The following is a 14,507-nucleotide window of genomic DNA, read 5'->3' on the forward strand; positions in this document are numbered from 1 at the left end:
ATCTTCAGGAGAGTACCTGAATCCAAGCCAACTTCCTCAGGTGCTCAGCTTAATGCCACTGTGCAGAAGCTGGGAATCAACAAGAAGAGTCAGAGGCTGTGATCTTACTGGCCTGGTGGAGACATGCCAGGATGGTTCCTGTGACTGAAATGTTGGAATAGAAGGATGTAGGTTCTTCATAAAGTGCAGGAGGTGGAAATGAGGAGGAAGTGTTAGTGGCCAGCTGGAGTGCATGGAGTTCTGCCTGGGGGTTGATGAGAAGCTGACTGAGAGCTTATGGGACAGGATTAAAGGGAGGGCAGGGACAGGTAATTTTTCTGCCTTGGTCTTCGCTGACAGGTGTTCCAACCCAACTGCCTGAGTTGCAGAAGGAAAAGGCAGTGATTGGGAAAATTAAGAACCACCTGCTATAGGAGATAATGAGTTTGAGAACATCTAAGGAAGCTGCAGGGGCACAAGTCCATGAGACCTGATGAAATGTGTCTATGGGTTCTTAGGGAACTGGTGGATGACATTACTAAACTATTATCCGTCATGTTTGATAAGTTGTGTCAGTATCATGAAGCTCCCACTGACTGGAAAATACCTCTCATTGAAAAGGAGGACATGGGGAACTATTAACCAGTCAGTCTTATCTCAGTGCCTGGCAAGGTCATGGAGCAGATTCTCCTGGAAACTATGCTAAGGCATGTGGAAAATCACGAGATGACTGGTGACAGCATGACTTCACTGAGGGCAAGTCATGCCTGACAAATCTGGTGACCTTCTGTGATGGGGTTAAGAATGTTGGTGGACAAGGGAAGCACAACTGATGTAATCTACCTGGACTTGTGCAAAGCATTTGATGCTGTTCCATGTAAATTTTCTGCCTCTAAACTGTGGAGACATGGATTTGATGGCTGGACCACTTGATGGATTAAAAGTTGGCTGGTTGGTTGCACTCAGAGCTGGGGTCAGCGCGTTAGCGTCTGCATGGAGAGCGGTGATGAGCTGAATTCCTCAGGGGTCAGTTTTGGGACTGGCACTGTTTTGCATCTTTGTTGGCAACATGGACAGTGGGACTGAGGTACCCTCAGCAGGTTTGCTGGTGACACTGAGCTGTGTGGTGCAGGTGACATGCTGGAGGGAAGGGATGCTATCCTGAGGGCCCTGGACAGGCTTGAGAGGTGGGACTGTGGGAACCTCATGAAGTTCAGCAAGGCCATGTGCAAGGTCCTTGGGATGACCCTGGATATCAGGGTCATCCCAAGCACAAAAACAGTCTGGGCAGTGAATGGATTTGAGAGCAGCCCTGAGGAGAAGGAGTTGGGAATGCTTGTGGATGAGAGGCTGGACAGGACCCAACAATGTGCACTTGCAAAGTCACCAAGGATCATCTTCATGGGCCATGAAGATGATCAGAGGGCTAGAAAATCTCTTCTGTGAAGAAAGACTAAGAGAGTTGGGGTTGTTTAGCCTGGAGAAGAGAAAGTTCCAGCGAGACCTTGTAGGCCCCCTTTTACGTACTGAAGGCAGCAGAAAAAAGCTGGAGAGAGACTTCCTACAAGGACATGCAGTGATAGGACAAGGGTTTTAAACTGCAAGAGCAGATTGGGATTAAGTGTTAGAAAGAAATTTTTTGCTGTGAGGATGGTGGGACACTGGCAGAGGCTGCCCAGAGAAGCTGTGGCTGCCCCATCCCTGGGAGTGTTCAAGGCCAGGCTGGATGGGGCTCTGAGCAGTCTGGTCTACTGGAAGGTGTCCCTGCCCATGGCAGGGGTGTGGCAAGGTGATTTTTAAGGTTTCATCTACCCAAACAATTCTGTGATTCTTTGACCTTCATCATCCAATCTCCAGCAAATCCTGTGGACTACAATGAATTGTGAAGTTGACTCTACTTCAGGGCAGTCTACTTTTTCACTAGATTGTATGTATTTGTTGTTCAGGAACCCTCACTATTAGGGTTAAGAATTTTTAACTGAACATTTATAATCTGTTAGAACTCCATAATTTTTGAATAAACAATCTTTTTAGTGCTTTATTTTTGCATGGGAATATATTACATATCCTTTTTTGAAGCCCATACATATCAGCAGATTTTTTGAGGTTTTAATGGGAGTTAAAAAGTAAATAAACTGGGAATGAGAAGTTTTTACTTGCATCCTATGAGTGATCTAATTTTGAGTCTTAACTACAGCATACCACAGAACTTAATGTCATCTGGATAAAGCAAGTCTATGTTTAACGTAGTTTTGGGGAGGAATAGTGAATTACATGCTCTAGGAATGGGCTCCTAAAGTGCCTGTCTGCATTTCTTTCTGGAATTTTGTTCAGTTGGTTTGGTGTGTATGCTTTAACTTCATTTGCAGTATCAACTAAAGGCCATTTAAAAAACAAAAAAGATGGGGCTTGACAGACTATTAATGCTAGCTAGCTGATCTTCTAGGTCTGGAAACTCATTACGAACCTGTAATATCTGTACATATTTTAGTGTTTTGAAAGCATTTTTCAAATGAAAAGGTGTCTGTAAATAATCTTGGCAAACTTTGTCATAATTGCTCATTGCATTTGAGTTTGCAAAAATAGCTTTCTTTATGATGTGGTATTTTTAATGGCATATTTCACTGTTTCCATTTAAACTTCGAAGTGACATCTTTGTTTTTCCCCTTTAAAAAGGAGCATAATCCAGAAGAGTTGTTGATGTAGCATTTTATGAGTAATTCTTATGTTTGAGGTTTTTTTGTCAGAACTGTTTGCCAAGCTCTTATGAAGCTCCCCGTGAATATTACTGATGTATACTTCCTCTTAAAGAAGTGATTATCCAGGCAGGAATACAAACTCAACAGCCAGTTTTAAACCACAAATGTTTTCTCAAAAGTTATGTGATGTCACAGGAGGAGTTAATTTGTCAATGTTATGGAACAGGGGAATACTGAGTGAATATTATTCTCCCTTTCTTTTCCACTTATTAACCCTTTAAAACACAGGCTAGCATTTGAGTTTGGGGGGCTTCAACTATTGCACAGAGTGACCTCAGGGGTTGCTGTGTGTCTCAATCTTGGATGAAGAGATGTTCATAGTTCCCAGCCTGTTTTCAGAGAGATCAGTGGGATTGCAAGAAACTCAGTAAAACATACCAAGTAGCCTTAGGTGTCTAGCAATTATCATTTCAAACCCAGAGCTGATGGTACAGTGATGCTCTCATTTGTTGCTGCTAAAAAGTTTTCTATAAATATTTGAACATTATTTGTGTGCAAGCATCCTTCTCTAGTCATTTTTTCTCAGGTAGTTCCTTAGTTTAGGTGGCTGTGGCTTAAATTCTTTGGACTTTAGTGAGGACTGGCAGCATTGCCAGGCTTTTCCCAAACATTTCAGAATCCTTATGGCTTGCAAATGCCCTGGGATCTGCAGACCTCACAGCATTTTAGCTTGAAAATTAGTAGTTGGCTGGTTGTCAGTTGGGGAAAAGAGAGAGCTGTAAATTCTGTAATAAATAATATATTAGGGTAAACATAACAATAGTATTCTGCAGACATCATGGTGCAGAGCAGTCACTCCTTTCCATAAAGTCAGGTGGGACTGTGAAAATGGATGCATCCTTCATTTCCAGCCCTGTGTTTTATTTTTTTTATCCCAGCCTGCAACTCTTGAGTGCAGCTCTGGCGAACTTCAGAGCCTCTTGTGGCATCTGTAATTACTCCCTTCTCAGACCACTTGCTTGGCTTCTGACAGCAGTAGGACAACAGGTTGCCAGGCATTATAGAGCTTTTCATGGTAAACATGCTAAAGATAACAGATAAAGATAGCAGTACAAAGTTGTCCCCAGCCTGGCAGCACTGACACCTTTGGGTGTGTCGGTCTGTCCTTACCTCCTCTGTCCATGCAACTTCCCAGCTGTGCTGAGCTCAGCTCTTTGCAGTGACTGGTGTGATTTGGCAGATAACACTGCCTATAGCACCCTTCTGCTGCCTGTAAAGCTGCCACTTAACCTGCCTAGCAAGTGCTCATACTTTATGTTGGAGTTGGTTTTCCCCCCTCCCTCTGATTTGCTTTCCTTTGCCTTGTTTATTTGCACAGAGTGTCTGTGTCTGCTATTTCATTCCTTTTCTTCAGCCCCTGCCCCAGGCTGTGGTACCTGACTTAAGAGAGGTTGTTTGCAGGTCAGAGCATCTTGTAAAGGGCATTTTAAAAGCACTTTGTGCTTCAGAGTTGATTTATAGCTTGTCTGCACAGGCAGGCTTTCAAAGAATATTTTTGTGTTAAACTTTTTCTGGCTAATTACCCTACAATAACTATGTCCACATCTTTGGCTTCATCCATGTCCAAATGCTTTTTTCAGCCACAGGTGAGACGTGGGAAGGCACTGCATGGAGCGTTGCGTCCTCACTGAGGTCCATGTTGTGCAGCTCTGCTGTTAAGTGATCTCTGATTCAGGGAAAGTGATTTCTTATTCAGGGAGGCTCTGGAACAATGAGTCCCTCCTTGCAGTACTGAGTTGCCAAATGTTGCTGCCTGCTCCTTGCCGTTTTTCAGATCTGCTGTATGGCTTTTGGATACTTGGTCTGTTACATAGAAGCTCTGAAACAGTGCATTGCTGCATAAGAAAATTGTGGTTTTGGCTTGACACTGTATGAAATCATCATCTCCCTCATCCTCTTTTCTCTTTTGGATGCTTCTTTTCTAATTTACTATTTAAAGCTGAGCTTTCTGCTTGCTGCTTGTGCTGCTACCATATCTCATTGTTTGCTGGTGTAGCTAAACTCTTCTTTGGCCAACCCAGAACTGTAGAGGGGAGTCCGTCTGATACAGCTCCTCTCTCTGAAAGATCCTACTTCTCACTGACCTGGTCTTTCATGCCAAAGGCACTTCTGATTATTCCATTTCTTTGTGAAGATACTTGTGTTGATGAGAGGTGAGCTGATACCAACTTTTCATACCATGGCCTGCAGCTGATTAAACCTGAATAAAGAGCTCTCTCCTTCAGGAAGGAGGAGATGTAGTATCTAAAGTAGATAGTTTTAGCTCTAGTTGCTTAAAGTCACTTAATTTAGAAGCATAGGCACAGGACAGAATCCTTAACCTGTCTATTTTGCAGTAGTTAGGCTCCCAAAGGAGAGATAAGCCTGCCTGTAAGGCACCTTCAGCTTCATGAGAATTAATTCAGGGAGTGCAGGTTTTACCTCTGTGCAGGGCAGTACACTATGATGAGAGACAACCTGGGTTTGCTGTTAAAACTCCTTGCTGTGTTTCTACCTTTTCCAGTTTCAATATTTTATTTTAGTGGTTCAGAACTGCCTGGCAGGTGTTGCTCTCCCACAATGGTAACTGCAGTAAAATTCTGGTAAGCTTAAAATCCTTTCCTATAAGCAGCCAAGATTTTCTAAAGCAGGGGAAAGAAAACTCACCCAAATGCTAGTAAATCATGTAAGTTGCAGTATGTTAAAGACCATTAAGTGTGTCTTTGTATTTCCCCAAGTGGTTTTTTACACTTCTCTGGAATTGTATGTCCAAGAGTAAGCAAACAGATTTTGAACTTTGGCCCAACTTTGTGTACCATTTTCATGGTGACAGGTAATTGCTTTTCTTGTTCCTTCATTTTCTTCTGATTCTTCTTTCTTCAGATGTCCCATATCCAGCTGTGAGTTGTCTTTTGCCTTTCTATATCACACTGCTATCTAGAGCCTGCCATGTGCTTTGTAAATATTCTTCATGTCTTTCATTATTGAGGTCAGAGAGAAAAAGGTTTCCTTCATGTAAAACTGTCATTGGTTACTCAGGCTTCTTCCCTATCTGAAACCAATTTTAGTTTTATTAGTCTCAAATGTTTTTTTCCCATTCTGTGAAGTTCTGGAACAAGAGTTCTGAGATGGCTTTGAGAACTGTGTGGTTCCCTAAGGAGATCTTTCAGAGTTGCTCTGGCCTAGTGTTGCCCTTGGAGATGATGGGGTAACTATGATATGATGAGTCACTATGCAAAACAGAAATTACTCCCTTGAGTAATTTCCCCTTTCTTCTTTCCATAAACTGCCTCATGAAAACAGTGCATTTTTTCAGCAAATTAAAAGCAAAACAAAGAAAATATTCCCTTTTTGTTTCAGCATTTTTAGGTAGTCCATGGTATATTCCTTCATTATCTTATGAAAATCAGAAATACTAAATTACAAAGTCACAACAATGTATTCAGGTAGTGTTAAATAAATAAGTAGACCAGCTATTAGAAAAGCCTTAGCTCCAAAATGAGCCTAGATCTGTAAAGAAGACAGGCTCAGGAAAAGCATGGAGCTCTGTTTGATGGACTGAATGGTAATGATGAGGGATAATGTTATTTACATTTCCACACTCTCACCAGCCTTTCATGTGCTTCCTCTTCCATCTTCTTATGTTTTTAGGAAACTAACCTGCAGCTGGCTAGTGGTTAGACAGCACAGAGTTTTTTCTGCTTGGTGCTATTTGACTTTAAAAGTTCCTTCCACTCAAAGGTGGCCTTGAACACCTTCAGGTCCATAGATGATCTTGGCTCTGGTCTTCTCTCCTAGTGGGCGGTTCTTCGTTTCCCCAGTCCCTGCCTGCAGCTCGGGCAGTGTGGGTGGAGCACCTGTGACTGAAGACTGGGACCAAAAAGTCATTGAGTATCTTAATGTTCTCCACATCCCAAGTAACTGGGTTTCCCATTTCCTTCTGGAGAGGGCCAGCATTTTCACCAGTCTTCCCTGTTGTCACAAAGTACCTATAGAAGCACTTGGTGTTGCCCTTGACATCCTTGGCCAGGTTTGGTTCTATCAGCACTTCAGCTTTCCTAACCTGATTTGGGATGTCATTCCTTTGGCCCATGCTTTTAAAGTTTTTTTTAGTGGTTTGATCTTTTTTCCCTCGTTTCTCAGGCTGATGGTGCGTTGTGCCTCTCAGCCAGCTCTTATTACAGATCATTCATTTGCAGCATGAGCCATTTGGTCAGCTAGTCAAGCCAAAGTTGCTGTATGCTTCATTTGCAGAAATATAGTAGGAATTTAGCAGTTTTATTAAACTCTTAATGGAGCTCATTGCCTGACTGATCTACAAAGTGACCTTGGATAAGTCATTCAGTTTTTCTGTGTGCTTGTACCCTTACCATCCTCACCTTCACATACCTCTTTGAGCTGTAAATATTCAGCACTGAACCAGTTTTAGGCTTTCACAAGGGAAATTATTTGGTCAGGCTATTTAAACATAGCAAAAGTCATGCATATATTCTGAAATAATATCCTAGCAGGGTAGGGAGATAACTTCCAAGGGTATGTTTTGTGTGCTAAAGTTTCCAGAGCTAGCAGGTTGGATTAGTAAAGTGTTACTCTACCACTTCAAAATTATGATGAATAAATAAAGTTTTATATAAAAGGAAAAAGACTTAAGCTGAGACAATGGGACGGAAGCCCCAGTTGCATTGTGGAGGGAAGTGCACTGTAAACTTCACATTCAGATTGTATCAACTCAATTACATGTATGCAGCAATCTTGTCATTGTAAGAATGTTCTTGGTAGAAACTAAAACTCTAGGGCAAAAACGTGAAATCAATAGGCACAGTTATATCCACTTAAAAAAAAATTGTATTGATTTGCAGATAACAACAGCAGTTCATTCTTGCAGGATTACATGCCACTTCCTGTCATAAAGATTACTTCAATATGTATTGCATCTGAGATGGAGACTGTAGGGATAAAACTGCTTTGCTTTAATGAATAGTCATTTTACTCTGTGCATTAAAATGAGATATATTCCTTTAAATTTATCTCCAGGGATTATTTTGATTTCATGGGCAAACTCTGTGTTACCAAAGACTCTAGAATACTATTAAACTTTTAAATAGTCTTAGATTGCCTTGTTTTTGCAAGTGCTTGAACTCATCCTCTCTTTGATAGCAACTAATTAAGCAAAATATCATGATCTTTCTGGTCTCCTCCACATCCTTGATTAGAGGGTTAACACCATGTTATCTTGGGTATTAGATGTTCTTTGCTAAACCCTGAGTGCCTACCAGCATCTGACTCTCTGTGCTTTGGAACAAATTTCTGTCGCCTTCTGGGTTTTAAGTTCTCTATTCTGATCATGGTGGTCTCCCATTGAGCAGCTTTTTTCTTTTTTTTTTTAGTCTGATGCTGTGATTTATTTGAATCCTATTCTCATTACACACAGGTGATTTCATCTTTGTGTGTTAAAGTAACTCTTTTCAACTCTTTCTAGGTAATCTGGCTTCCCAGAAATCTTCTGCTAAATGCAAGGGTTTGCTGTCCTGTTTACTGACTGTTACACCTGAGGCTGATTTTGATACAGATTGTGGATATCACAGGGTAAGTGTGCAGATGTCTCTTTTTTTTTGGTGGCTTTTCTTTCCTGGTCTCTTCCTTTGTTACACAAACACAATTTGGGCATTGCTCTCCCTTTCAGTGGCTGCAGCAAGTCCCTATTGCGGCACATGCAAAAAATTATTGTACTATGATAAGTGCTAAGGCTGTAAACCTGATCAAGAGTATTTTAATTTGGTGGTGTAGCTCCAAGAGAGAGCGAAGTTTTTTGTGTGTATAGGCCTAGACTCATGGGGCTTTGTCTTACAAAACTGTTAAAAGCTTTAAGAGGCTTATTTGGGTGTAGTGAACTTTGAGTTTTAAGCTGATAAAAGTGCATGTATTTTTATATTACAAATGAAAAATTCTTCATAATGTACATAGTTAAAATATCTCTGAAATTTGCAAGATTTGAGTTCAAATATTTGGAAAAGGGAGATTAAAGGTTAGTTGGTTTCTTAGGGGCATGGGAAGGGAAAAGAAAACTGATTCCTTCTCTTACCCAACTCTACTATGCACATTACCGTAGAAACTTAAATACTTGACTTCATTGTTGAATGACTCTTGTGGAATTTTTCACCTCCTGCCTATGAGAGGAAAGTTCAATTTTGTGAACAGAGATTTGATTTTTCTTCTTTTTTTTGCTTCTTCCTCAGTCTTGATCCTTTCTGCTATTATTTTTCTTGCTTATTCCTTTTTCTAGCTTCCTTTTGCACTTCTCTGTTTTTTTATTATGGAGATAATCCTGTGCCTTTATGCTGTTTCCTGTCCTCTTAGCCTGCTTTGACCAGCTTTCTGCTTTCTTCCATCCAGATATGTAATTTTTTGGGATAATTCAGGCTGGGAAACACCTGTGCAGTTGTCTAGTCCAGCCTCCTGCTCAGAGCAACGTCACTTTTAAAGCAGGTTGCTGGGGACCATATACAATTGGGTTTTGCATTCTCTAATGATGCAGACTACAAAACCTTGTTAGACCCCTGTTACTATATTTCACCACCTCATGAAGGATATTTTCTTCATTTGTAACCTGAATTTTCACTGTTGCTGTTTCTTTGTTCTTGTCACATCACTGCCCTTTTTAGAATTGGCTCACTCTGTTCTCTTTGTACCTTCCCTTTGGGGAATCAGAAAACACAGTGAGATCTGAGATCTCTGTTGTAGACACCACCATGCTCCACTGGATTTTCTCCAGAATGTCAAAGCCTTCTTGCTCTGGAGGGCTCACAAATCCTACAGGAAGGAGAAGGATTGCTTCCCTGGGCCTGCTGGCTGTGCTCTCACTGGCACAGCTCAGAATGGACACACATGGGTGTGTTCCAAGGGCGTGTTGCTGGCTCATATTGTACCTGCTCTCTGTCAAGACCACTAAGTCCCATATTATTTTTCATATTTGCAGTTTGTTTAATCTTTCTCATACCCTGTCATGCATTCCTTACTTCCAGCATTTGCTCTTTCTTCACAAGATTCCTTATTGAACACCTCAGTATCCCCAGTGCACCTTCATCACAATGTTTCTGGCAACCTCTTCCCATAAATGTGCATGAGGTACACTTTGGAAATAGTGAAACACTCTTGGAAATTAGTTTATTTCCATGAGCAGCTAGCTTAAAGCTCTCCATGTAGCTTTGATAATTTAAAATTCTTTTTCAATGCTTGTCATTAGTATATTCACAATAGATCAGAAATTGTGTGTGTGCTTGGGTGTGTATAAGTGTGCATGAGAGAGTGTATTTAATCCTTTTTTCTGTACTGAGAGAGTGTATTTAATCCTTTTTGCTGTACACAACCATAAATAGTGTATATAATAATAATGTGTATGAAACTTGCAGAAAATCAAGTCTGAGTTATGAACAAGACTTACTTTAGATTCCTTCTTTATGTTAGTCCCTGCGTGCATGTATGTAATGCTACAAATTGCAGATGCCAACAACTGTAATTGTAGTGGTGGTTAAATCAGATGTTTTGCTCTTTTTCTTTATTTGGTAGCCCTTTTGATGAGTAATGCATCTGCTTTTTCTGTATTTTAGTAGAGCATGTATGTTGGGAGGTATTCAACACTCAGGAATGCAGTCTCAGCCTTAGCTTGACATGATGATCAGATGATTCTTGGGGAAAGGAGATGTAATCCCCTGCTCCTGGAAGCTTTGGTGTCCCTAGGGGAAGGACCAAGGGACCACTACAGCAGTAGTCCAGTGCTGAGTTCATCATTATTAATTTGGCCAGGATGGCTGGAGCTCCTGTGCAAATCCCTCTGTTTATATCTGCCAAGGAGAACAAAAGACTGCACTGGAGTGCAAGTGGAGCAAAGAGGGTTAAACATACTAAGTCATGGGGAAAAAAATTGAGCAGAAAATAAGAGAAGTGGAAAGGAAAAGAAAATGTGCAGAAAGGAGGATAAAGACTTGCAAGAAAGTGTGTTGGTTTTAATTCAGAGAAGTGTTGTTCAGCTCATGAAGAAGTAGTTACACTAGTGCAGCTCATACGGTGGTGAGTGACAGTTTAATTCACTTTCTGTGGTGGGGAATGTCTAGTAAATCTGGCTTGTGATAAGTTGCCACATTGCCTAGTCACATCAGTATGAAATGTCTGGGATAATCTTAGGCTGAATATCCAGTTACTGCAAAGTGATTCTGTTGGGCTGTGGGATGCCCATGGGCGTTTCTGCCACGGTGGCTGTGATCTGGTTATATAACATATATGCAACAAAAGAATTAAAAACTAGTAATTTGGAAATGAGAAACCAGCTGTGTCCAGGCTTCCTCTTGAAGGCTTCCGTTGCATGAGAGAAATTGTTTGAAAAGGCTGCGAGCTACAGGATGGACTCCCACTTTCTCTTTCTGGTAGTGAGCTGCACGTAGGAGTTGCACACTTGTCTGTCTCACCCATTTTTGGATAGTCCTAGCTCAGCTGTTCCCCTTAAAAAGCCTTTTAACTCAATTTTTCTGAAGGATATAAATAGTATTTCTGCAAGTTGACTGTAGCCCTGTATATCCTGACAGTCATGTGTGGTTGCAGTTTTTGTATTCCAGTTGAAGAAGTACTTAACCCCAGTGTTTTCTGGTTCAAACTGAATTAATTTTCACCATATGCAGCTTCTCTTACAATAGCGCGGGTGGTGGGGAGGAATTTGAAATTATGTTGAAAGCTGTTTTGGTGATGAAGTTATTTTAATAACTGTCTCCCTGCACAGCAGACTGATTATTTTTTGGAGTATTTCTTAGGAGGAGAGGTCAGGAAGGTGAGTAAACTCTAAGTGAGACCTCAGATGACCATGTGTATTTAGGAGCTTGAGCACAGTGATTGTGTTTTGCTTTTCATTTTTCACAGCTTTCAAGTGGGTGAAAGCAAAGATTTGGATTTGTTCCATTTTATCCCTTTCAGAAGAAGGAACAAGCCAAATAAAGTAAAAAAAGTTAGTTGCAGAAATCCAGGGTCACACTTCTTGGGTGAATTTGGGATGCAGCAGAGAAACCAAACAGAAACCTCACTTGTCTTAGGGATGGTGTTCAAAGAACAATTCAGTTTGGGAATGACCTTGGAGGGATTATCTTGTCCAAGCTCCTGCTCAAATCAGGCAAACTGCAGAGGCAGGGAGGTCGTGGAGGGCTGAGTCCATGTCCAAGCAAGTCCTTTATTACCCTTGAGGATGAGGGCTCTGCAGCCTCCCCACACAGCCATTCTGCTGCTTAAGCACCTGCTCTCAGTTCTTCTTCCTTATCCCTTACCAGATTTTCCCTTGATGCAGCTTGCACCTGTGTCCTGTCTTACTGCACATCCCAGGAAGATTCTGGCTCACCACACGCTCCGCACCTCTAACCATCCACTAAATCATGACAAACTGGAGATGTATGATTGTAAAAAGCTCAAATCAGTGCTTCCCAAGCACCTATGAATCAGGCAGTATTTTCTGACTTTGCATCCATTTAACAGCATGTGTGTTGGGGTTTGGGGTGTTATTTGGGTTTTTTTTTGTTGTGGGTTTTTTGTGGTTTTGGTGGGTTTTTTGTTTTCCTTTTTTTTAAGAGGACTCTGATTTTACTGTGCTTTATGTCAGGGAGCAAGGATGGAGTGAGGCAGGCACAGACAAGACCCATTCTTAACATTTCTTTAGATGCCAAAACAAAAATATCTGTGTTTATTTCTGCCTATAGATAATACATGTCAAATAGACATGTATTTCATCACAGAGCTTGGAGTTGGAGATGGTTCCCATTGCTGTCTCTTCCACAGCTGTCTTAGTAATAGCTGTGCCTCAACTTCCATGCCTTTAAAATAGAGATTATGCACTCTTATTCACAGGAATTGTAGGAATGCTACAAGTCCTACAGTATCTTAAATGGTTTTAGTTACTTAGAAGAAAACTGCTATAAAGAAGGTTAAAATATGTATTTTTATGGTATAAACTATATGTTTGTACTTGTACAGATTTATGTTAACTCTATACTCTTTGTAGGCTGCTTTTAAACCTAAGAAGTGTTATTCTGTAATGCATTGTGTTACTGTACAAATTGGATGCTTTTATCCAAATGAGGTGTTGGAAATCAAAGGTGACGCACACGGGGGTTGTTAGGATAGCCTTTTTTCACACAGAAGATTTGGAAGTAGAAAGCTTAGAAACTTGATTCTTTTAAAAAGTAAGTTCTTTTATAAAAGCAGTTAAGTATTCTTTCTGTCAGCTTCAATAATAATGAGCTTTTTGGTGCTGGGATGAGCGATAATTGCAAATGGCAAAAAGTCATCAGAATGTTGTTGCTCTGATTGCAGATTTTATTAATCGTAAAAGAAATGATTCACCTAGAAAGGCTCTTTTATAAGTACTCATTTATATGAAGATTTTCTGCCTAATTTATTTTGTTTTAAAAAAAAAATTAAAAACCCCCACAAAACTCCACAACCAGGAACCTGCATAAACGTAGTCCTGTCCTTCAAAATCCTGATTATTTTGTCCTTCCTGTCTAGTTTGCTTAAAATGTCGTCTGTGCTACTTCTTATCAGTGGCACCAATTTTGCTTCCTCTTCCTCAGTAATGTACGTGAAGCTTTTTGGAATTATTTTATACTTGAGTACTGTGCATCTTCCCTGCATGAATTCCCTCCACTTTTAAAAAGGATGTTTATCTTTTATGAATGACTTCTTGGGTAGATGAGTTGTTTGGCCCTTTACATGTTTCTGATCTCATGATGTGTTGGGATTTGCAGATGTAAATTAAATTTTCATCTGTTTTCTCCTACTCCTTTTATGTTGTTTTCAACATGAGTCTTGAGTTAATAAAAAAATGGAGCACATCCTTCACTGTAAGAATACAATTAATCAGTGAGCCTGCCCTGTGAGCTTAAAACAGGGTACATGCTAAAGTATCTCTTTAATTGGGGTTTTGGATGGTAAACTCTTTGGGGTAATGGTGCAGCCTTTACATGTGCCTGCTAGAGAATTCATACAGAAAGCATTGCTACGGCATCAATATTCAACAGCTGCCTGCCCCTTATTCCTTATGCTGAAATATTAATAGAGCAGTGATTCTTCACCTAATCGTGCCGAGATCAGGTGCCTGTAAGTAATCCTACTGACAATATCCCAGTATCCTGCACACAGCCCAGCCTTCTTGTGGGATCACACCTTCCTGGACCACGCCAAACACCAGTTGCTCTCAGTAAATCCACAACTGCTATTGCTAAAATCATGATGGGCTCTGCTCCTGGCTGTGTGCCACCAGGTCACCCTTTTCTGCCTGCAGGAGGACAGTAACTCCAAGGGGGCAATAAAGCTGCTATTCATCACAGCAAGAGGGAGTTCAGATGTGCAGATGGAGGAGCACTTTACTATAATGCCCATGTGACAAAGCTGTCTTTGAACTTTGCCATATTGAGATCCTTCACCTGGCATTGTGATCACTTGGGCCTTTTCTGGACTGCGTTGCAGTAGAGTTTGTGGCAAATCCTCTAAGGAAGTGCAGAATTCCTGTGCCGTGCCATGGGCTGTAATTTAAAAACAGAATTGCACAGGATTGATGTGGCAGACTTCTCAGTGTATTTTCTAAACTAATATTTGAAGTGTGCCCCACTAATTCTGGTCTCAGAGTTGGCTGTTGAAAGTCTAGTGTATTTTAAGACAAAATTATGCAGGCTGAAGTGAAGTTGGGTATGGTAGTGCAGCAGATTCTTCTGTTTCATGTGTATTTGAAAGCTGAGAAAGCTTCTGCTGAAGTCAGAC

The 14,507-nt window shown here is 40.8% G+C and overlaps 1 protein-coding gene across 1 annotated transcript in view; it reads left to right on the forward strand.

Annotated features, from left to right (window-relative positions):
* Positions 1-14,507, forward strand: part of KLHL29 (kelch like family member 29) — a 387,740-nt gene that overhangs the window by 58,080 nt on the left and 315,153 nt on the right. The window contains exon 2 of the mRNA XM_018921262.3: positions 8,197-8,303. The gene's annotated coding sequence lies outside the window, so the exon portion shown is untranslated. The remainder of the gene's footprint in view (positions 1-8,196; positions 8,304-14,507) is intronic.

Source organism: Serinus canaria, chromosome 3 (assembly GCF_022539315.1).
Source record: "Serinus canaria isolate serCan28SL12 chromosome 3, serCan2020, whole genome shotgun sequence".
In the NCBI taxonomy this organism is placed as follows: Eukaryota; Metazoa; Chordata; class Aves; order Passeriformes; family Fringillidae; genus Serinus; species Serinus canaria.